Here is a 25,052-nt window from a genome sequence, read left to right as displayed (position 1 = left end):
ATCTTATAACCTGCGACTTTGCTAAACTCATTTATGAGTTCTAGGAGCTTTGTTGTAGATCTCTCAGGGTTTTCTATATATAGGATCATGTCATCTGCAAATAATGAAATTTTGACTTCTTCCCTTCCAATTTGAATGCCTTTTATATCTGGTTCTTGTCTCAGTGCTCGAGCCAGTACTTCCAAGACAATGTTAAATAGGAGCGGAGACAATGGGCATCCTTGTCTTGTTCCTGATTTTAGAGGGAAGGATTTCAGGATTTCGCCATTGTAAACAATGTTGGCTTTAGGTTTTTCATATATACTCTTTATCATGTTCAAAAAGTTTCCTTGTATTCCGATCTTTTGGAGTGTTTTTATCAGGAAGGGGTGCTGTATTTTGTCAAATGCCTTTTCTGCATCTATAGATATAATCATGTGGTTTTTTTCTCTCAATCTGTTTATATGGTGTATTACGTTGATTGATTTTCTTATGTTGAACCATCCTTGCATACCTGGAATAAATCCCACTTGGTCATGGTGTATAATTCGTTTAATGTGTTGTGGAATACGATTAGCAAGTATTTTGTTAAGTATTTTTGCGTCTAGGTTCATTAGAGAAATTGGTCTGTAATTTTCCTTTCTTGTGGTGTCTTTGTTTGGCTTTGGTACTAGGGTAATGTTGGCATCATAGAAGGAATTAGGCAGTGTTCCTTCTGTTTCGATTTTTTGGAATAGTTTCAACAGGATTGGTGTTAGTTCTTTCCGGAATGTTTTGTAGAATTCACCTGTGAAGCCGTCTGGCCCTGGGCTCTTCTTAGTTGGGAGATTTTTAATGACTGATTCTATCTCTTTGCTTGTGATTGGTTTGTTAAGATCATCAATTTCTTCTTTCGTCAGTATGGGCTGCTTATGTATTTCTAGGAATTTGTCCATTTCCTCTAAATTGTCATTTTTGTTGGAATATAGTTTTTCAAAGTATCCTCTTATGATAGTCTTTATTTCTGTGGGGTCAGTGGTGATATCACCTTTCTCATTTCTTATTTTGTGTATTTGCATCTTTTCTCTTTTTTTCTTTGTTAGTCTCGCTAAAGGTTTGTCAATTTTGTTGATCTTCTCAAAAAACCAGCTCTTGGTCTTGTTTATTTTTTCAAGTGCTTTCTTATTTTCTATTTCATTTAGTTCTGCTCTTATCTTTGTTATTTCCTTCCTTCTTCTTCCTGTTGGGTTACTTTGTTGTTGTTTTTCTAATTCCTTCAAATGTGCAGTTAATTCTTCAATTTCTGCTCTTTCTTCTTTTTTGATATATGAATTTATGGCTATAAATTTCCCTCTCAGTACCGCTTTTGCTGCATCCCATAAATTTTGGTATGTTGTGTTATCATTATCATTTGTTTCAAGGTAGTCATTGATTTCTTTTGAGATTTCCTCTTTGACCCACTGTTTTTCTAAGAGTGTGCTGTTTAATTTCCAAATTGTCGTGTGAAGTCTGGGTCTCTGTCCCTTGCAAATTTCCAGCTTGACTCCACTGTGGTCAGAGATATTGTTTTGTATGATTTCGATCTTTCTGAATTCATTAAGCCTTTCTTTGTGGCCTAGCATATGGTCAATCTTGGAGAATGTTCCATGTGCGTTTGAGAAAAATGTATATCCTGCTGTGTTTGGGTGTAATGATCTATATATGTCTATTAGATCCAGCTCTTCTAATATACTGTTGAAATGTTTTGTTTCTTTAGTGATTCTCTTTTGAGATGTTCTGTCCAGAGTTGATAGTGGTGTATTAAAATCCCCCACTATAATTGTAGATGCATCTATTCTTTCACTTATTTAGAGGTGCCCTTGTTAGGAGCATAAATATTTATGATTGTTCGATCTTCTTGACAAATTGTCCCTTTCACTAAAATATAGTATCCTTCTTTGTCTCTCACAATTGTTTCGCATTTAAAGTCTATTTTGTCTGATATTAATATAGCTATTCCTGCCTTTTTTTGGTTGTTGTTTGCTTGTATGATTGTTTTCCCGCCATTCACTTTCAACCTCCATGAGTCTCTGGGTCTAAGATGTGTCTCTTGTAGGCAGCATATAGATGGGTCGTATTTCCTTATCCAGTGTCCCAGTCTGAATCTTTTGATAGGTGAGTTTAATCCGTTGACATTCAGTGTTATTACGTTTAGAGAGTTATTTATGGTAGCCATATTTTGGTTGGATTTGTGTTTGTTATATTTTGTTTGTATTATTTTATTTTCCCCTTCTATTTTTGTCTTTCTTGTTGCTTTTACACTCTCCTCCATCTCTGACTGTCCTGTTTTTTCCTTTCTTCCTGCAGAATTCCCTTAAGAATTTCTTGAAGGGGAGGTTTCTTGTTGATATACTCTTTCAGTTTCTGTTTATCTGTGAATATTTTGAACTCTCCATCATTTTTGAATGCTAGTTTAGCTGGATAGAGTATTCCTGGTTGGAAATTTTTTTCCTTTAGTACCTTGACTATATCATACCACTGCCTTCTTGCCTCCATCGTTTCAGATGAGAAATCAGCACTTAATCTTATGGAGTTTCCCTTGTATGTGATGGTTTTCTTTTCTCTTGCTGCTTTTAGAACTTTTTCTTTGTCTTGAGCATTGGATAATTTGACAAGTATATGTCTTGGGGTGGGCCTGTTGGGGTTTATGACCAGTGGAGTGCACTGTGCTTCTTGGATATGTACATCTGTCTCTTTCAGTAGATTTGGGAAGTTTTCATTCATTATTTCCTGCCACACTCCTTGTGACCCCTTTCCCTTCTCTTCTCCTTCTGGAATGCCTATAATACGTATGTTTGAGCGTTTTGCGTTATCATTCAGGTCCCTAAGTCCTATCTGGATTTTTTTCTACCTTTTTATTGACCACTTCTACTATCTGTTTGATTTCCAATGCACTGTCTTCCACATCACTAATTCTCTGCTCTGCCTCTTCTAGTCTGCTGATATTTGCTGCAAGTGTATTTTTGATTTCTTGAATTGTGGTGTTCATTTCCATCATATCTGTTATTTTTTTGCGCATGTCTGCAATTTCCCTTCCAAGTGTTGTCTTCACGCTGTTAACCTCTTTCATTACTTCATCAAATTTGTCGGTGATAAATGTTCTGAGATCTTTCATTGCTTGTGCGAAGTCCTGCCCCCCTTCCTGATTTTCAGTTTGTTGATTGGATTCAGCCATGTTTTCCTGATTACTGGTTTGGTTTGTAGATTTTTGTTGCTGTCTTGTCAACATTTTTTCTTGACGGGTTTAATCAGTTCCTTAGCTTCTTTGTCTATTCTTGGAGATTAATTAGCTGTTGTTTTTGCGTAAGTGTTATATCTTCTCTTTGTCACTTTGTTCTTCTTATTCCAATTTCTTATTGCTAGTTAAGCTCACTTTAAAGGAAAGTATTAGTGCTGGGGAAAGTCAATTGTGTAAGGAAGGAAAAAGTGTGAAGTAGTATTGGTGATATATGTTTACAACGCAACAATATGAGTTCTGGGAGGATGGAGGTTATATCATGTAAATTGTGTAGAGTTATAGTGGTAGGAAAGTACCTATAATGAGGTAGACGACTGAATATGGGAGGAATGTGGTACGTACTAAGAGGCTATTGTTTTCGTGAGAGAGGGAAAGAGAAAAGAAAGGTAATAGTTTCAGGGACGAATACCAGATGGAAAACTAAACAAAGGTATTAGAAATTAAGAGTTAGACACTTTGTGGATCAAAGAAAGGGAGATGGAATATAGGAGAGATAGCAGATAGTGGAGGATATCAAGTTGTTGGGGAAAGGGGATAGTGTAGATAGGCTAAATCTATTCACAGAGAAATGAGGCAGTGGAGGGTGAGGAAACCCAGCAAATGTGAGGTATTTCCTGTAGGACCTATTGTATTGTTAAGGTAAAATAGTATAAGAAGTATATTGGGGACAAGAAAGAGAGGATTGAAAAAAAAAAAAAGAACAACAAGAACAACAACAACAACAAAAAATAAAATAAAATAAAAAACAAACAAACAAAAAAAAACAACCAAAGAACAGAAACCCCGCCGCCAGGCTCGGCTGGGCTCAGCTGGGCTCCGTTCCCCCGCCCGCCGCCCGCCGCGGCTCGGCTGGGCTCGGCTTTCCCGTCCGCCGCCCGGCGCAGCGCAGCGCGGCTCGGCTCTCCCGCTCGCCGCCCGGCGTGGCGCGGTGCGGCTGGGCTCGGCCGAGCTCAGCTGGGCTCCGCCCCTCTGCCCGCCGCGGCTCAGCCGGGCTCGGCCGGACTCGGCTACCCTGGCCGCCGCCCGCCGGGGCTCGGCGCGGTGCTAGCTGCCTCGGCTCCACCTACCCAAGGAGGGAATCCTCCACACGTAGCTGGGATCTCCGTGTATATTTCACAGATGGATCCTCTCTGTTACCTTCCCTCCAAATCGATGTCCAGACACCTCCGGACCAGGAAAAATCCCGAAACAGCCGGTCCCAAAGAGTCTCCGACGCCTCCCAGCCGATTCTCCCCAGGAGCTAGTAACCGGGAAGTTCACTCAGCCGCCATCTTGCCTCCCCCTCCTGAAAAGTCCCAATTTATATCTTATAGACCAGTCCTTTCCATTACCTTCCCACCAAATCGATGTCCAGACACTTCCTGCCCTGAAAAAATCCTGAAAAAGCCTGGTCCCGGAGAACCTCCAGCGGTGCCCAGCTGCCTCTTCCCAGGAGAGACGGCAAGGCAAGCTCACTCAGCCACCATCTTGCCGGAAGTCCAGATCTTTTAATTTCAGAAAAATTTATCAGTGAAATTAATGACAATAAAGTAAAGAAGGGAAATAATCCAGTTATCTCTAAAAAGACTTTTAAAGTTTCTTTAATACATTTCAGTGGTTATTGTTATTAAAACCCTGTAAACAAGGAATTGAAGGAACTTTCTTAACTTGATAAAGTCTATTTAACTAAAAGCCATAAGAAGAATAAAACACAATGGAGAAAATTTAGATGGATTCTATATAAGATGATGCAAAATGTAGGAATGTTCATTACTATTATGGTTCAATATAGTAGCAGAGTTCCTGGCTAATGAAATACTATAAGACAAAGAAATACGGATGATAAAAGGATTATGAGAAGAGAAAAATAATTATTTTCTGATGATGTAACCAAATAGATCACACAATAGATCATTAGAACTAATAAAAATATTTCTTGTTTACATAAAAATCAATAAAATTTCTCTAAGCAATAATCTAGTAGAACATATGTTGAAAATAAGATGTTATTCACAATAAAAACAAAGGTTATTCATTTAACCAGTACCAACTACTGGTAGAAGTTGTTTATTGTGTCATTTTAAGGAGGATTCTGAAGCCTCCTCAAGGGTCATTAGTAAAGAGAGATATCTTAGCGATGTCTTTATGTAAAGAGGAGAGCCATTTTGCCATTTGTTTTGACACATAAAAACAAATGGTATAGGGAACTTCCATCTCTAAGAGGTTTTGGGATGGTATAAATGTATTGTTGCTAAACCTGTCAGTGGCCAATTTGTATACTTAGGTGTGGTGAGAGTGGGTAGGTAGCATATGAGACTTTTACTTTCATTACTATTTTTCAGGCAGTATGCTAGATACATTGACAAATACCACACAATGGCTTGGCTTGACAACAGGCATTTATTGTCTTACAGTTTTGGAAGCTTGAAGACTCAAATCAAAGAGTTGGCAAGGTCATGCTTTCTATCCCAAGTCTGTAGAGTCCTGGTGCTGGCTTGTTCCAATCCTTGGTGTTCCTTGGCTTTCATCTCTGCCTCCTGTCACAAGTAATATCTTTGATCTCCTCCTTGTGCCTGCTCTTCTGGTTTCTGCTGTCTTCTGTCTTCTGACTCATTTGGCTGTGTCTGAATTTCCTCTCTTAATAAGGATTCTGTCATACAGAAGAAGACCCACCTTCACTCAGTTTGGCCACAACTAAATAGGGGTTTAGAAGATCCTATTCAAAATGAGTTTATACCCAAAGGGATGTGGGTTAAGATTAAGAACATGTCTTTGTTGAGGTACATAATTCCACCTACCACTGGTGAGCATTATTAGTCACATTTTATAGGTGAGAACACTGAGGCTCATAGAGGTTAAGTAATTTGCTGAAGATTACATAGCATACGAAGAGTGGGGCTAGATCGTAGCCTGTCTGTCTCCAGAATTGACATTCTTGCAAGGCTATCATGTTTTAAATGACGTTTATATGAGTGTGGTTGTCTTATAGGCTCCACCATGTGGATACTTCCAGGGCAGAATCCAAGCTGGGTTTCTGAATTCATCCTCCTTGACTTCTCTAGTGACTGAACATATAACAGAATTCTCTTTATTGTCCTCCTTCTCCTCTACCTGAGGTCATTTATGGGAAATGGGCTCATCATCACCTTGATCTGCCTGGACTCACATCTTCATACTCCCATGTATTTCTTCCTCCATATCCTCTCCTTATTGGATATTGGGTATATCGCAAACACCATGCCCCAAATGCTGGTACACATTCTTGCCCCCTCTGAGACCATCTCCTTTGCTGGCTGTTGGCTTCAGATGTTTGTGTTTGGTGTCCTGGTCTGACTAAGTGTATCTTCTTCGCACTCATGGCCTATGACCCATATATGGCCATTTGCCAGCCATTGCATTATACTGTTATCCTTACCTGGGACCTGTGCATGCTGGTGGCAGCTGGGACCTGGGCCTGTGGTTTCTTCTTATCTCTGATCCATATCTTCCTCACCATGAGGCTGCCCTATTGTGGGCCCAATATCATCAACCATTACTTCTGTGAAGGCCCCTCTGTATGTAGCTTGGCTTTCATGGATACCTACCTCATTGAGATCATGGACCTGGTCATCAATGTCTTTGCATCTGGTGGTCCACTCTTCCTCATTCTGGCATCCTACATATGTAGTGTCATGGCCATTCTCAAAACCAAGTCCACCCAGGGCTGCTGCAAGGCCTTTTCCACCTGTGCTTCCTACCTGGCTGTGGTCACACTCTACTATCCTCCAGCCACCTTCATGTACATGAGACCCAACTTCAGTTACTCCCCTGAGCTGACAAGCAGATCTCAATCTTTTATAATATTGTCACTTCTTAACCCTGTGGTCTACAGTTTGAAGAATAAGGACATCAAGGTGGCTTTCCTCAAGGTGATGTGTTGTGGTAGGTTGGCCTGGTGAACTGTGAGCAAAAGGAGGCTAGGGGGTAGAGTGTGAAAGCCTATGGATATATCCAACCAACATAATACATTTGAGCCAACATGGTGCCATCAGTGGATCAAATGTAATACATGGAACCAACATGGGTGTATTTATCATCCTGCTACATTGCAGTTCAATTACAAATAACTCCAAAATTTCCATGGCTTACCACAGCAAAATTTCATTTATTGCTCATGTTACACATCCACATCAATTGTAAGTTGTCTGTGGCCTCCTGCAGTCTCAGAACAAGGATGAAGGAGGAGAACTATCTGGAAGATGCCATTCTAGTAACAGAGGGAAAGGAACCATGGCCAAAGTAAATGATAATTCTTAAAGTTTCTGTTCAGAAGTGACACTTCTCTTTATTCACATCTCATTGGCCAAAGCAAGGAGGCAGGAAGTATTTTGTTCCCAAGGAGAAATGATGCAAGCCACATGGCAATTGGCAGGGATGTATAATCCTTGTATAGGGAGGGCAGCAAATTATGGGGATAATGTTATAATCTACCACAATGGCACAGGAACCAACAGAATATATGTAAATATTTTAACTATAAACGACATGGTACATGAAAACACTAGAGGACCAAAATGACGTAGACATTAAAGTGATATAAACAATAAATATCTTTGCCAATTCTTATGGTTTATGGAATCAGTTCAGCTCATAGACCCCTGACTTAGTGCATGGAATGAATTTGGTTCATAGGGCTAATGTGGTATACTTGGCACTGCATCAGGAAAAAGAACAGGTCTTGACATTAAGAGACCTGGTTTCTAGATCTAACCTTGTAAAATATGCTGTGTGACTTTGGGCAATTTACTTTTTCTCTCTAGACCTCACTTTACTTATCTATAAAAGGAAAACTGAATTTAGTGATCTCCAAGGTCTTTTGTACATCTAAAATTCTCTGCCACGGTAGGTGAAGTGTGTATAGTGCATAAAACTCAAATGCAATAAGCTGTTGAAAATATACTGTCAACCATAAGAAAAAGAAAACTATAGATGAATAAGCCATTTCTATGTATATGTCCCATCTGTAAACCATAGTGGGCAGCACATGTAGCAGTGACTCATACTCTTTAAAGAACCAAAATGACATATGACTCTCTAAGATTCCCGGCATGGACACCTATTTTAATTTCAAAACCCCTTGGTGGCCCAGAGGCCTTGGGATGAACTAATTTTGTTTCTAGCATGTTTTAAGCATCCATTATGGCCCAACTAGTGCCAGGCACTGTGGAAACAAACCAATATGTGGAGAGATATACAGTTATGAAGTTATAATACCACAATTCAAATGCTGCACTTTGTGGAACAGCTGATACTTACTTTAGGAGGTCAATGAGGCAAGGAATGTAGTAGAGGAAGCACAGGTTTTGGTGTCAGATAGCCTTAGTTTGAAACCCTCCTCAGCCACTTACATCTTCTGTGAATCTGACCAAATCTCCATGCATTGCTGAGGTTCACCTTTCTTTTAAGTAAAATGTAGTTACAAGTACTATCCTCATAGAGATGTCGGAGTTTTAAATGAGATATATATGTGAAGTAGCTGGTACAATCAGCCAAAGGGGTACTGATGCAAACTTTTATAAGGGTGATTTTTTGGGGGTAAAAGCTTACAATTACAAGGCCCTAAAGAGTCCAACTCAAGGTACCATAAGAGGCACTCTCTCACCCAAGTCAGTTGTCATGTGTTGCAGTAAGATGGTGGGCAGTCTCTGTCTGGTCTCTCCTTCCTTCTTCTTCTTAAGGTTCCATGGGCTCAGTTTTTTCCAGTTTCAGTTGTAGGCTGGTACAGGGCTCACTTCTCTTCCCAGGGCCACAGGATCAAAGTTCTCTCCTCTTCTGTATCATGACAAAGTTCTCTCCTCTGACATCTATGGAGCTCTTTCTCTTTTCTTGTGTATCTTCTTTAGGTTTTCTTGAGTGAGTGCCTGTTTATATCAGCCCACCAAGGGGTAGGGACTCAACCCTGAGTCAGGCCCTATTGACATGGCTGAATCAAAGCCCTAATCTTCACATAACTTAGTCAAAGACATCTCAGCTGAATCTAATACAATCAAAGGGGACTGTGCCCAGAGGAACACACCAGTTTACAAACATAATCCTTCTTTTTTGGAATTCATAAATAATATCAAACTGCTACACTCAGAATCTAGTACATGGGAGCTCAGCAGGTTGGAATGTGATGGGATTTGTTCGAGCCACAAGGGCAGAAACCTGCTTTTGCACTTATGTCCGTATCTCCAGTGCCTGGCACAGCACCTGGAACCACAGCTAACTCTTAAAAATATTGTTTGGAAGAATGAAGTGAAGAAATGTTGGGGCAGTGAAGGAAATTGCATTTCAGAAGGTGAGGAGGTAAAAACGAATGAGCTGAGGTATGTAGAGCACAGGGAGGACATCCTACCTGTTGGGAGAGAGGTCTTATGTTGGGAGACTGCTGAGGTAAGGAAGGGCCAGATTCTGAAGTGGCTTGATTGCCAAGAAGATAAATTTCATTCATTCATCCATTCATATGTTCAACATATATCATTGCATATTATTGTGTATTATAGTATGTAGGTTCCTAACCCAATGGGGCTTTGGTTACAGTCTGTTGGGAGAGGCAGGCAAATGAACTAGCATGTCAGATTACTTCACTGAGTTATTTCATTGCCTACCCTACTGCTTCCCACTTTTCTTTTACTCTCTAAGCATCTCCCCAGGCTTGGGATAAAATGCCATGGAAAATAGAAACCACAGAAACAATCATGGTTTTTGTGTTTCAAACACCAAGGCATTGAGCTGTTTCAGAGCAAGAGATGAGATTTCTCACCCATGAAAATAGAACATATTCTTCTGGCTGGGATGAGGAGCCATGAGGAGAACTCAGAAGTGTGTGTCCCCTTGAAAGAAGCTCTGTATCACTACCCTTCCTTTCCTTCTGCCAGGCAGTAATCCATACAGAGTAGGGAGAGGAGGTTACCCCTTGAAAGGTTTGGGACTTAGCATACAGCCTAATATGGTGACAAATACAGAATTTCCTTTTGCCCAGCATGGTTGGGAGGAGAGGAGGTGTTTGCTGCTCAGGCTGAGGCAACCTCCCAGAGATCCTCATCCCTCATCATGGAAGAGTAGCTGAATGTGTCATTGCACCTGAGAGTTGCCAAAAATAAGGTTTACTGCAGGCCAGGATGCAGGTGCTGAAATCATGTTGACCAAGGCACCAAGTGCTAGTGGGTCTGAACAGAATGTGTGGTCTAGATGGGAGGATGGTGCCACTGTCCTGTGGAGACTGAGGACCTCATGGGAAGGTCCTCAGACCCCTTTTCCTATGAGGTTCTCTCAGCGAGTGCCAGACATGGAGGACCAGATTACACCTCACTCCACTGCCATCCACCACTGTATACCTCAGCACATTTTATGCTCTCCAGAGCTGAGAGTCAAGGAAAGGGGGAGGGTAAGAAGACTAATATTGTTTCTCCTCTCAGTAGAATGAGTCTGAATCTGTCTCTGTGGACTGTACCTGTCCACTCTTGATAAGTAGGAATCCCTTTAAGAGATCAAATGTGTTTCTTTCCCCCTTTCCTCCAGGAGAGAGGGACTTCAATAAGGGAGCAGAAAAAATAGGCCTGTGGTCATACAGTGGAATGTATGGATTCCAATTGGAAAGTGTTCAGTTTTGCGATGATAAGCTCTAGTGTGGGTGTATTTCAGGAAAGGGTGACTGGAAAGGGGGTGGGAGTAAGGTCAATGGGGAGGAGAAAGGTCAAGGAACTCATGGGTTAGGGGTTTAAAGGGTCAGATATGTTGCAACTAAGGTCATTAATATTGTTGGCAGGAATTGGGATAGAGAAGAACACTTGACCAGATGCAAATGTGTTTGATGAATCAGAGGATGTGATCAGGAAGTCAGTGGAAAACAGTGGTGAAGGTGGCACAGCAGGAATTTTGCACAAAATGTGGTGGAATAGAGTTCTGATAGCAGCAATGAGGATTAAGGAAGGTACATGCACTACTCTCCAACTAAAGAATAAATAATCTCTCCTTTAGAGAGCTGCAGGGAATGTGGTGGACCCAGTGAAAATTCCAGGTTGGAATCATTTATGTTAAAGGGAAGAAAGAACATTCAAAAGCAAGTTGAAGCTACTGGAAGGAATGTTGCTGATTATAATGCTGGAGTTTAGATTACAAAGGGAGAGAACTGAGGAAGAGCAGGAGAAGTAGAAATTTGGGCCAACAAGGGGATGAATAGGATACTTAATGAGAAATGGGTGTCTGGGGTAATGAATGACTACAGAGTTGTGAACGTCTCTGGAGGGAGAAAGATTTTATCTTTAGTACTTGTGTGCAAATTTGGGCTTGGTGGTCTGGTCCTGAAGCATTTACCCAGTGATTTAATACAGGTGGACAAGGAAGAGCATTTTGGTGGGTATCCAGATGCACCAATGGGCTGCAAGCACTGGTATTACAAAGTTCCATGGAGCAGCTCCAGAGGGCTTCAGGCAGAAGGTGAAGGATGTTATGGGCTTTTGGAGCATTCCCTTCCCCTTCTGAGGAGAAAGTAGTGGACTATCGGGCTGGTGGAGTGGTCTTGCCAACTGGTGAGAACTTCTTGCTTCTGGCTTAGTGGGGAAGGGAGTTGCTTGGTAATGGGTGGTGGGGATCTTCCTAGCTGTTGTGGCTCCCTCTAGAAGGTGGAGGTCCATCTAGTGGTCCTTCCCACTACAAGATCAGAGATTCTAGGTGGTGGAGAGATGAATCTTGATAAGTGAAAGTGTGATGAGATTTTTTTGTATCCATCGTGGGACAGATTGGAAGACTTTAAAATTAAAGTTGTGATTACATTATATCTTGACGGTGATGACCAAACTATTTTTTTTTAAGCACAGGGATTGGGATGAGGTGGAGGAGAGAGAGTGATACAATATTTTTTGAAGAATGGTTTGGGGAAAGTGATGTAGCATTTCACTTGAAGAAGAGCACTTAGTTGGAGAGACTTGAGCATAATATGTGAAGATACTAGATTGGAATCATGGCAGTGAGTGGGCAAATATTGAAAGACATGATGAAGAATGAAGTGAGAACACTTGGGAGCTTGAATGTGCTGATGAAAGAGGAAGCTATAAAAATGACATCAAGGTTTTAAGGCAGCTTTATAGTTTCTCTGTTTCCCTACACTTCACTGATGGGGGCCAGCTGATTGCTACCTGCCATCCACCAAAGCCAAGCCATGCCTGTGCTTGTGTGTTGAAAGAAATCACAGCCCCTGTCCTCATAGCATTTGTAATCCACAAATCAGCATAGTTCACAGAAAGCAGATTTGTACTTTGTGGTGGATTTTAAAATTGTGTTGTTAAATAAATTTTATGTTGACTTGGGTCAACATAAAGTTGTGATATGTCTCTCTTTACCTCTAGTAATGCTGTTCTCCTTAAAATATCTTCAATACTATTAAATGCATATCAGCTCTCTTTGGTTAGGTTTGCTTAGGTTTGTTTAGATTTCCCATTCATTGATTCATCCTTTCTATATTCTTGTGTTTTAGATATTTCTTATCATCAATGTATCTTATCATCAGTATATCTAGTTGTTTTTTGTTAACAGCTTTATTGAGATATAATTCAATACTGTACAATTCACCCATTTAAAGTCTACAGTTAGCAGTTTTCAGTATATTAACAAAGCTGTGCAGCCACCATCATAATTTTAGAACATTTTCATCACCCCAAAAGAAACTTTGTCCGTTTTAGGAGTCTTCTACTAAAAACTGCCCCACCCCAAGCCCTAGACCACCACCATTCTACCTTGTCTCTATAGATTTGCCTGTTCTGGACATTTCAAACATTGATTCTGGAATCCTACAATATGTGGTCTTTTGTGACTGCCTTATTCATTTAGCCTAGTGTTTTCAAGGTGCACCCACATTGTAGCATGTATCAGTACTTCTTCCTTTTTATTGCTGAATAACATTCAATTGTATGGATATACCACACTTTTTTAATGGACTTATCAGTTGATGGACCTTTTCCCACTTTTGGCTATTATGAATAATACTGCTATGAAAATTCACACACAAGATTTTGTGTGTACATAACTTTTAGTTTCTCTTGGGTATATACTTATGAGTGGAATTGTTGGTTTATATGTTAAATAATTTGAGGAACTGCTTGACTGTTTTCCAAAGTGACTGCACTGTTTTACATTCTCAGCAGTGATGTATGAGGACTCTAGTTTCTCCTCATCCTTTTCAACACCTATTTGCATTTTTTATTAGTCATCCTAGTGTCGTTTGAAGTGATAGTTCATTGTGGCTTTGATTTGTGTTTCCCTGATGACTTGATGTTGAACATACTTTCATATGATTATTGGCCATTTGTATGCCTTCTTTGGAGAAATATCTATTCAAGATCTTTTTCCATTTTTAATTGAGTTAGTTGTCTTTTTATTATTGAGTTGTAAGAGTTCTTTATATATTTTCAAAACAAACCGCTTATCAGATATGTGATTTGCAAATATTTTTCTTCCCTTCTTTGGACTGTCTTTTCTTTTCTCTTTTTTTCTGTTTCTATGAACTTTTTATTCTATACAAAGGACATTTTGCACAAAATGTGAAATCTACATTTTTATTACTTATTGACATAAAATAAAGATACAATGTATGTGCAATATTAAAAGGAAGCCATACTAAAGCCACACTAAAAAGACCACATGGAAAAGTGACATTTCTGTTGTACAGATACAGGTTGGAAAATGTGAAGATGCCAACACAGAACTTCATGAAGAAAAAGTCACCAAATTACTAATTTATTTTCAATGTAGTACTCCTGAAATCAGTTTGGTACAGAATAAACAGTGTAACTGTATAATATATAAGTTGAACAATTAGCACAGGGAATCCAAGTACTAACTAGGGAAACTTTAATAGGCCAAAGTATTAAGTAATATCCTTGTCAAAGAAAATGTTTCTCTCAAAAAAATTTTTTTGATAAAAGTCTTCAATAAAGAGCAGAAATAAAGCTTAGATAAAAAGATGTTCTTACACATTAAGCTTCACACACTTAACCAAACATTTGGTAAGAAAATCTCTCTCAAGGATCTTTACTGTCAGAGTTCTAAAAGCTGCAATACAAACTTCTTTTTTTTTTTTTAAAGATTTATTTATTTAATCCCCACCTCCCCCCCTCCAGTTGTCTGTTCTCTGTGTCTATTTGCGGCGTCTTGTTTCTTTGTCCGCTTCTGTTGTCGTCAGCGGCACGGGAAGTGTGGGCGGCGCCATTCTTGGGCAGGCTGCTCTTTCTTTCGCACTGGGCAGCTCTCCTTACCGGGCGCACTCCTTGCGCGTGGGGCTCCCCTACACGGGGGACACCCCTGCATGGCAGGGCACTCCTTGCGCGCATCAGCACTGCGCATGGGCCAGCTCCACACGGGGCAAGGAGGCCTGGGGTTTGAACCGTGGACCTCCCATGTGGTAGACGGACGCCCTAAACACAGGGCTAAGTCCATTTCCCAAAACTTCTGATTAATATATTTCTTCACTATATTAGGTTGGAAATCTGGAGACTCTAAAAATCTTAAGAAAAATTCATAAACAAGGTGTAGATGAAGCCAGGCTGCTTCTAACTTTAGCTAGTTTTCCTCTGGGTCAAATTCTGCTCCTGTAGGATTGGAGGAAGGTGGTATGTTCAAAACACAGTAACTGGGAACATATGGAGGACTTTTGGGTAAACAGACTCTGTGATCACATTCTGATTATGCGTCATATACTTTACCATTTCAATTTAAGCACCGCATTTTACTTTCTTCCACTTTTAGGTCACTTAATGGATAGGAAACAAAGTCGGAGAGGGCACAACGGTGGCATAACTTCTGAATAAAAAGCTTCTCTTGATCAGCAGGGGGAATATCTTTTAAAAGATGGTTGTTTTCAAAGTACTCTCTTATTGCTGATGCTAAACCTGGAAGACTTTTGCCATTTTCCTTTCTTCACCGTGGCCAAGGGACTGGTACTTTAATTTTACTAGATACTGGAGATTGGGGAACAGCAATATTGTTCTTCTTGCTGGGAATCTCCAGTTCTACTGTGTCTTGTCCTTCTTTTGAACTTTTTCCCTTTTCCCTGCTTTTGGTGAATCATTCTCCTTCTTGCTTTTATTGGGCAAGGCCGGTATGGGCCATGGTCCCCCCCACCTGGGAACAGAGTCGCCCGCAAGTCCTCGCTTCTCCTTTCCCAGCTCCCGGCTGCAACTGTCATTTTGTTCTCTTGGTGGTGTACTTTGAAGCACAAACGTTTTTAATTTTGATGAAATGCAATTTGTCTGCTTTTTGTTCGTTGATTATGCTTTTGGTATGTCTAAGAAGCTATTGTCTAATCCAAGGTCGTGAGGTTTTATCCCTATGTTTTTTTTTGTAAGAATTTTGTAGTTTTTTCTTACATTTAGGCGTTTGATCCATTTTGTGTTCATTTTCACATATGTGAGGGAGGCTCCAATTTCATTCTTTGTCATGTGGATATCCAATTGTCTCACCACCATTTATGGAAAAGACTATTCTTTCCTCATTGGATAGTTTTGTTACCCTTATTGAAAATCAATTGAGCATAAATATGTAGGTTTACTTTTGTACTCCCAATTCTATTCCATTTATTTATATGTCTGTCTTTACGGCAGTACCACTCTGTCTTGATTAGTGTAGCTTTGCAGTAATTTTTGAAATATAATTAATTTTTTATTTTTAAAGAAGCTTTAGCTTGCATAAATGTTATATAAAAAATAGAAGGGATTCCCATATGCCAACTCCCTCCCCCTCCCACACTTTCCCACATTTACATCTTTCATTAGTGTGGTACATTTGTTACAATTGATGAACTAAGTTTTGAAAGCAGAAAGTGTGAGTTCTCCTACTTCATTGTTTTTCAAGATTGTTTCAACTTTTCTGTATGCCTTGCAACTCCATATGAATTACTGAACTTGTTTATTAGTCCTAATAGTTTTTTACTGGATTTCCTGGGACTTTCTATATACAAGATTATGTCATCTGCAAATAGAGAGTGTTTTATGTTTCCTTTCCAATCTTGATTCCTTTTACTTCATTTTCTTGCTTAATTGTCCTGGCTAGAACTTTCATGAAAATGTTGAGTAGAAGTGGCAAAAGAGATATCTTTGTCTTGAGCTCCAGTTGGTGTTTTAAAAAAGTGTACCTTGGCAAGTTGTGTCTTTTAGGTAAAACATTTCATTCATTTACAGTTAATGTAGACATTTCAATTTCAATTTCAATCTTACTTTCTGTCCTGTGTCTGTTGTGTATCTGTCTTCTTCCTTTTTGTTTTCTGATTTATTTTTATTTTTATTTTTTAAAATTATTTATTTATTTTTAAAAATTACATTAAAAAAATATGAGGTCCCATTTAACCCCACCGCCCCCACCCCCCACTCCCCCCACAGCAACACTTGCTCCCATCATCGTGACATATCCATTGCACCTGGTAAGAACATCTCTGAGCATCATTGCACCCCATAGTCAATGATCCACATCATAGCCTACACTCTCCCACGTTCCATCCAGTGGGCCCTGGGGGGATCTACAATGTCCCGTAATTGTCCGTGAAGCACCACCCAGGACAACTTGACGTCCTGAAACCTGCTCCACATCTCATCTCTTCCTCCCATTCCCCAAACCCAGCAGCCACCATGGCTACCCTTCCCACACCCATTCCACATTTTCTCTGTGGACATTGGATTGGTTGTGTCCATTGCACATCTATGTCAAGTGGGGACTTAGATTCCATATGGATACTGGATGCACTCCTCCTGCTTTCAGTTGTAGACACTCTAGGCTCCATGGTGTGGTGGTTGACCTTCTTCAACTCGATGTTAGCTGAGTGGGGTAAGTCCAATAAATCAAAGTGTAGGAGCTGAAGTCTGTTAAGGCTCTGGGCCTGGGTGTCATATTATCAGTCCAGACATTCAAATCCCCTAAATATATCTTAAACCCCAGCCCCTATTACAATTCCAATAAAGTAGCATGGAAGTCCTGTGAAAAGAGATCCCTTCTGAGTCCAATTCCATCACGCAGAAACACAGGCTCCAAAAAAGGGCCATCTGCCATGGCAGTGAACCCCATCTGCCATGACCATAGAACTCGTGGGTCTCTTTATCCCTCAAAAGAACCAATACCTGGGGTTGTATCTACTTTATCTCTCAGACTCTGCTCAGTTGTGCTTAAGGGCATTCCTTCTGACAACCTCCAGACTCTTTTTTAGAGACTCATAGCCTTATAATCTCATTTCTCCTTTCCATTTCCCCCTTACATTAGGTCAATCAGCATTTTGAAGTCATGTTATTATATGTAGACAGGGATATTCTGCTGATCCGTATTGAACTTTTAATTCAAGGTCATTTTCTAGTTGTATCTTCAGCTGGTATATGGTAGTGGTCCCTCGGTGCCAGGGAGGCTCATCCCCGGGTGTCATGTCCCTCGCTGGGGGGAATGCACTGCATCTACATGATGAATTTGGCTGTGAGAGTGGCCACATTTGAGTAACATGAAGGCTGTCAGGAGGAAACTCCCAGGCACAGTGCTACTCTAGGCATTGTTCTTATTGCAGGTGTACAGGCTCAAAAGCATAGCCATTAGTATCAGGAGCCCACTGTTGGGCCCTCCTTCCTTCCTGGTTCTTCCCGTTGCACCTGGGGAACTGCCGCTGCTCCTCCAGGGTCCACGACAGTGACCCCCCGGCCAGGGTCCCGGTACCCCCCCAGCTGTTGTCTTTAATTGTTTCCACTATGAGTATATCTAAACATTACTATATACCCTGGGCATATGCCCTGTATAACTCCCTGTCAACCCTATATATCCTGTCAATAACGTCCTATATCAGTATTCCTCCGCTGCCATTGTTGAACCACTCTGTGATCCAAAACTTCCTGTAAAGTGAATCCTAACAAATTGTCAGCTTGACAAGAGTCTTAGATCACTGAAATTCATATATACAGTATACAGTACTTCCCCAGATCCACCATAAAACCTTTTCCCTTCTGCAGCAATAATCTTTTAACTTATTCATATTATATTTCCTGAAACTGATGTAGAGATTCCGAGACAATAGCTTTCAAACAAGGTGACAGCTGTACTTACTATGTGGTCCATACTTTAGGTTGTACAGTTTTCTAAATTTTTTAGTTATCCTATGTTTTTGCCTTATGGTTTATATTATTAGTCTGTTGTCCCCTATATGTTTTTGGTGTAATATTACATGTTTTATATTCATCCTCGTGTACTCTCACAAAACTCCTCTCTTGCCCCCATATTTACCTTGGTTCCATCCATTCCACATCCATTTTCCCCTCCCCTTGGGGCCCACAACACCAGCCAATCTCAATTTCCCAAGTAGCCATGTCCAGAGATACTTGCAGCAGTATTCAGGGCCTGACTTTCTCAACTGCCCTGTTGCCCTGGGAGCCATCCTTTCTCACGAGAGATACTGTTCTCTCTATTTGACGGCATTAGTCTACTCAAGGATGTGGGTCCACCCCAACTCTCACTTCTTGGGTCTCTTTCCAATGGTACTACCCACCTTGGCATAATGAGCCTTCAGCTATTCCCCTGGAGTCCGTCCCGCATCAGACCATACCCCCTGAGCATCCTAAACAGGTAACCCTCCTACTTATACTTTGATACGAGTTTCTCAACATTTTGTTCTCAGCAAACACCTGACACTCTCCCATGATTGTATGTTGCCCCTCCCTCCCCCCATTTTTTGGATATTACCCCTCTGCCCATCCCCAGCCCCCCTCCAACCCACAAAGCCCCATCCGAAGGCAACCCCTTGCCCCCATTTTGTCCCTTCTTTGTGCTCATACTTACCGCCAGCTCATCACAGAATCCCCCCCTGCAGACGTTAACTCACATCCTTCCTCCACCCCCCGATTTCCTGTAAGGCTCTTTTCCACACTCTAGCTCTCTGAGGCAGGTTGCTTATTTCATATCATTGAGGTCATGTAGTATTTGTCCTTCAATGCCTGGGTTGCTTCACTCAACATAAGATTCTCAAGGTTCATCCATGTTATCACGTGTGATTGTAGTGTATTTGTTCTTACAGCTGAGTAGTATTCCATTGTGTGTATATACCACATTTTATTGATCCACTCGTCTGATGATGGACATTTGGATTGATTCCAACTTTTGGCGATAGTGAACAATGCTGCTATGAACATTGGTGTACATATATCGGTTTGTGTCCTTATTTTCAGTTCTGATGGGTATATACCCAGCAGTGGTATTGCTGGGTCATATGGCAAATCTATGGTTAGTTTTTTGAGAAACTGCCAAACTGTCCTCCAGAATGGTTGGATCCTTCTGCATTCCCACCAGCAGTGGATGAGTGTTCCCCTTTCTTCACATCCTCTCCAGCATTTGTATTCTTCTGTTTTTTTCATAGCTGCAAATCTTATGGGAGTAAGATGTTATCTGATTGTAGTTTTGATTTGCATTTCCCTGATAGCTAGAGATTTGGAGCATTTTTTCATGTGCTTTTTAGCCATTTGTATTTCTTCTTTGGAGAAGTGTCTGTTTAAACCTTTTTCCCATTTTTTAAATGGGTTGTTTATCTTTTTGTTTTCCAGATATATGAGTTCTTTATATATGCAAGTTATAAGTCTCTTATCAGATATATGGTTGCCAAATATTTTCTCCCACTGTGTGGGCTCCCTTTTTACTTTCTTGACAAACTCCTTTGAGGTGCAGAAGGCTTTAATTTTGAGGAAGCCCCATTTATCTATTTGTTCTTTTGCTGCTCGTGCTTTTGGTGTGATATTCATGAAGCCATTTCCTATTACAAGGTCCTGTAGATGTTTCCCTACACTGCTTTCTAAGATCTTTATGGTCTTGGCTCTTATATTTAGGTCTTTGATCCATCTTGAGTTGATCTTTGTATAAGGTGTGAGATGGTAATCCTCTTTCATTCTTTTACATATGGATATCCAGTTCTCCAGGCACCATTTGTTGAATAGGCCATTCTCTCCCAGTTGAGAGGTTTTGGTGGCTTTATCGAATATTATATGGCTATATACTTGAGGTTCTATATCTGAACTTTCAATTCGATTCCATTGGTCTGTGTGTCTCTCCTTATTCCAATACCATGCTGTTTTCACTACTGTAGCTTTGTAGTATGTTTTGAAGTCAGGTAGTGTGATTCCTCCTATTTCGTTTTTTGTTTTCAATATGTCTTTGGCTATTCGGGGCCTCTTTCCTTTCCAAATAAATTTCATAGTTAGTTTTTCTAGTTCCTTAAAGAAGGCTGTGTTGATTTTTATTGGGATTGCATTGAATGTGTAGATCAGTTTTGGTAGGATAGACATCTTAATAATATTCAGTCTTCCTATCCATGAACAAGGAATATTCTACCATTTATTTAGGTCTTCTTTGATTTCCTTGAACAGTCTTGTATAGTTTTCAGTGTATAAGTTTTTTACTTCTTTAGTTAAATTTATTCCTAAGTATTTGATTTTTTTATTTACTATTGTGAATGGTATTTGTTTCTTGATTTCCTCCTGATCTTGCTCATTATTGGTGTACAGAAATGCTACTGATTTTTGCACATTGATCTTATAACCTGCAACTTTGCTGAACTCATTTATGAGTTCTAGCAGCTTTGTTGTAGATCTCTCAGGGTTTTCTATGTATAGGATCATGTCATCTGCAAATAACGAAATTTTGACTTCTTCCCTTCCAATTTGAATGCCTTTTATATCTGATTCTTGCCTCAGTGCTCGAGCAAGTACTTCCAAGACAATGTTAAATAGGAGCAGAGACAATGGGCATCCTTGTCTTGTTCCTGAGTTTAGAGGGAAGGATTTCAGGATTTCGCCATTGTAAACAATGTTGGCTTTAGGTTTTTCATACATACTCTTTATCATGTTCAAAAAGTTTCCTTGTATTCCGATCGTTTGGAGTGTTTTTATCAAGAAGGGGTGCTGTATTTTGTCAAATGCCTTTTCTGCATCTATAGATATAATCATGTGATTTTTTTCCTTCAATCTGTTTATATGGTGTATCACATTGATTGATTTTCTTATGTTGAACCATCCTTGCATACCTGGAATAAATCCCACTTGGTCATGGTGTATAATTCGTTTAATGTGTTGTGGAATACGATTAGCAAGTATTTTGTTAAGTATTTTTGCGTCTAGGTTCATTAGAGAAATTGGTCTGTAATTTTCCTTTCTTGTGGTGTCTTTGTTTGGCTTTGGTACTAGGATAATGTTGGCATCATAAAAGGAGTTCGGCAATGTTCCTTCTGTTTTGATTTTTTGGAATAGTTTCAATAGGATTGGTGTTAGTTCTTTACGGAATGTTTTGTAGAATTCACCTGTGAAGCTGTCTGGCCCTGGGCTCTTCTTAGTTGGGAGATTTTTAATGACTGATTCTATCTCTTTGCTTGTGATTGGTTTGTTAAGATCATCAATTTCTTCTTTCGTCAGTATGGGCTGCTTATGTGTTTCTAGGAATTTGTCCATTTCCTCTAAATTGTCATTTTTGTTGGAATATAGTTTTTCAAAGTATCCTCTTATGATAGTCTTTATTTCTGTGGGGTCAGTGGTGATATCGCCTTTCTCATTTCTTATTTTGTGTATTTGCATCTTCTCTCTTTTTTTCTTTGTTAGTCTCGCTAAAGGTTTGTCAATTTTGTTGATCTTCTCAAAAAACCAGCTCTTGGTCTTGTTTATTTTTTCAAGTGCTTTCTTATTTTCTATTTCATTTAGTTCTGCTCTTATCTTTGTTATTTCCTTCCTTCTTCTTCCTGTTGGGTTACTTTGCTGTTGTTTTTCTAATTCCGTCAAAAGTGCAGTTAGTTCTCCAATTTTTGCTCTTTCTTCTTTTTTTTTCTTTTTTTTTTTTTTTAAAGATTTATCTATTTATTTAATTTCCCCCCCTACCCTGGTTGTCTGTTCTTGGTGTCTATTTGCTGCGTCTTGTTTCTTTGTCCTGTTTCTTTGTCCGCTTCTGTTGTCGTCAGCGGCACGGGAAGTGTGGGCGGCGCCATTCCTGGGCAGGCTGCTCTTTCTTTTCACGCTGGGCGGCTTATCCTCACGGGTGCACTCCTTGCACGTGGGGCTACCCCACGCGAGGGACACCCTTGTGTGGCACGGCACTCCTTGCGCGCGTCAGCGCTGTGCATGGCCAGCTCCACACAGGTCAAGGAGGTCCAGGGTTTGAACCGCGGACCTCCCATATGGTAGATGGACGCCCTAACCACTGGGCCAAAGTCTGTTTCCTCTTCTTTTTTGATATGTGAATTTATGGCTATAAATTTCCCTCTCAGTACCGCTTTTGCTGCATCCCATAAATTTTGGTATGTTGTGTTATCATTATCATTTGTTTCAAGGTAGTCATTGATTTCTTTTGAGATTTCCTCTTTGACCCACTGTTTTTCTAAGAGTGTGCTGTTTAATTTCCAAATTGTCATGTGAATTCTGGGTCTCTGTCCCTTGCAAATTTCCAGCTTCACTCCAATGTGGTCAGAGATATTGTTTTGTATGATTTCGATCTTTCTGAATTCATTAAGCCTTTCTTTCTGGCCTAGCATATGGTCTATCTTGGAGAATGTTCCATGTGCGCTTGAGAAAAATGTATATCCTGCTGTGTTAGGGTTTAATGATCTATATATGTCTATTAGATCCAGCTCTTCTAATATACTGTTCAAATATTTTGTTTCTTTAGTGATTCTCTTTTGAGATGTTCTGTCCAGAGTTGATAGTGGAGTATTAAAATCCCCCACTATAATTGTAGATGCATCTATTTTTTCACTTAGTTTATCCAGCGTTTGTCTCACATATTTAGAGGTGCCCTTGTTAGGAGCATAAATATTTATGATTGTTCGATCTTCTTGACAGATTGTCCCTTTCACTAAAATATAGTATCCTTCTTTGTCTCTCACAATTGTTTCACATTTAAAGTCTATTTTGTCTGATATTAATATAGCTACTCCTGCCTTTTTTTGGTTATTGTTTGCTTGTATGATTGTTTTCCAGCCATTCACTTTCAACCTCCATGAGTCTCTGGGTCTAAGATGTGTCTCTTGTAGGCAGCATATAGATGGGTCATATTTCCTTATCCTGTGTCCCAGTCTGAATCTTTTGATAGGTGATTTTAATCCGTTGACATTCAGTGTTATTATGTTCAGGGAGTTATTTATGGTAGCCATATTTTGGTTGGATTTGTGTTTGTTATATTTTGTTTGTATTATTTTATTTTCCCCTTCTATTTTTGTCTTTCTTGTTGCTCTTACACTCTCCTCCATCTCTGACTGTCCTGTTTTTTCCTTTCTTCCTGCAGAACTCCCTTAAGAATTTCTTGAAGGGGAGGTTTCTTGTTGATATACTCTTTCAGTTTCTGTTTATCTGTGAATGTTTTGAACTCTCCATCATTTTTGAATGCTAGTTTAGCTGGATAGAGTATTCTTGGTTGGAAATTTTTTTCCTTTAGTACCTTGACTATATCTTACCACTGCCTTCTTGCCTCCATCGTTTCAGATGAGAAATCAGCACTTAATCTTATGGAGTTTCCCTTGTATGTGATGGTTTTCTTTTCTCTTGCTGCTTTTAGAATTTTTTCTTTGTCTTGAGCATTGGATAATTTGACAAGTATATGTCTTGGGGTGGGCCTGTTGGGGTTTATGACCAGTGGAGTGCGCTGTGCTTCTTGGATATGTACATCTGTCTCTTTCAGTAGATTTGGGAAGTTTTCATTCATTATTTCATGCAACACTCCTTCTGACCCCTTTCCCTTCTCTTCTCCTTCTGGAATGCCTATAATACGTATGTTTGAGCATTTTGCATTATCATTCAGGTCCCTAAGTCCTATCTGGATTTTTTCTACCTTTTTATTGACCACTTCTACGATCTGTTTGATTTCCAATGCACTGTCTTCCACATCACTAATTCTCTGCTCTGCCTCTTCTAGTCTGCTGATATTTGCTGCAAGTGTATTTTTGATTTCTTGAATTGTGGTGTTCATTTCCATCATATCTGTTATTTTTTTGTGCATGTCTGCAATTTCCCCTCCAAGTGTTGTCTTCATGTTGTTAACCTCTTTCATTACTTCATCAAATTTGTCGGTGATAAATGTTCTGAGATCTTTCATTGCTTGTGCGAAGTCCTGCTCCCCTTCCTGATTTTTAGTTTGTTGATTGGATTCAGTCATGTTTTCCTGATTACTTGTTTGGTTTGTAGATTTTTGTTGCTGTCTTGTCAACATTTTTTCTTGACGGGTTTAATCAGTTCCTTAGCTTCTTTGTCTAGTCTTGGAGATTAATTAGCTGTTGTTTTTGCGTAGGTGTTATATCTTCTCTTTGTCACTTTGTTCTTCTTATTCCAATTTCTTATTGCTGGTTAAGCTCACTTTAAAGGAAAGTATTAGTGCTGGGGAAAGGCAATTGTGTAGGGAAGGAAAAAGTGTGAAGTAGTATTGGTGATATATGTTAACAAAGCAACAATATGAGTTCTGGGAGGATGGAAGTTAGATCATGTAAATTGTGTAGAGTTATAGTAGTAGGAAAGTACCTATAATGAGGTAGACGACTGAATATGGGAGGAATATGGTACGTACTAAGAAGCTATTGTTTTCGTGAGAGAGGGAAAGAGAAAAGAAAGGTAATAGTTTCAGGGATGAATAGCAGATGGAAAACTAAACAAAGGTATTAGAATTTAAGAGTTAGACACTTTGTGGATCAAAGAAAGGGAGGTGGAATATAGGAGAGATAGCAGATGGTGGAGGATATCAAGTTGTAGGGGAAAGGGGATAGTGTAGATAGGCTAAATCTATTCACAGAGAAATGAGGCAGTGGAGGATGAGGAAACCCAGCAAATGTGAGGTATTTCCTGCAGGACCT

General features: G+C 39.8%; 1 pseudogene; it reads left to right on the top strand.

The window, feature by feature from the left end:
* The first annotated feature begins 6,211 nt into the window (after positions 1-6,211).
* LOC101431023 (olfactory receptor 2A12-like) lies at positions 6,212-7,152 on the top strand (annotated as a pseudogene).
* The last annotated feature ends 17,900 nt before the right edge of the window (positions 7,153-25,052 follow it).

Source organism: Dasypus novemcinctus, chromosome 9 (assembly GCF_030445035.2).
Source record: "Dasypus novemcinctus isolate mDasNov1 chromosome 9, mDasNov1.1.hap2, whole genome shotgun sequence".
Classification (NCBI taxonomy): domain Eukaryota; kingdom Metazoa; phylum Chordata; class Mammalia; order Cingulata; family Dasypodidae; genus Dasypus; species Dasypus novemcinctus.
This window is presented reverse-complemented; position numbering and strand designations above follow the sequence as displayed.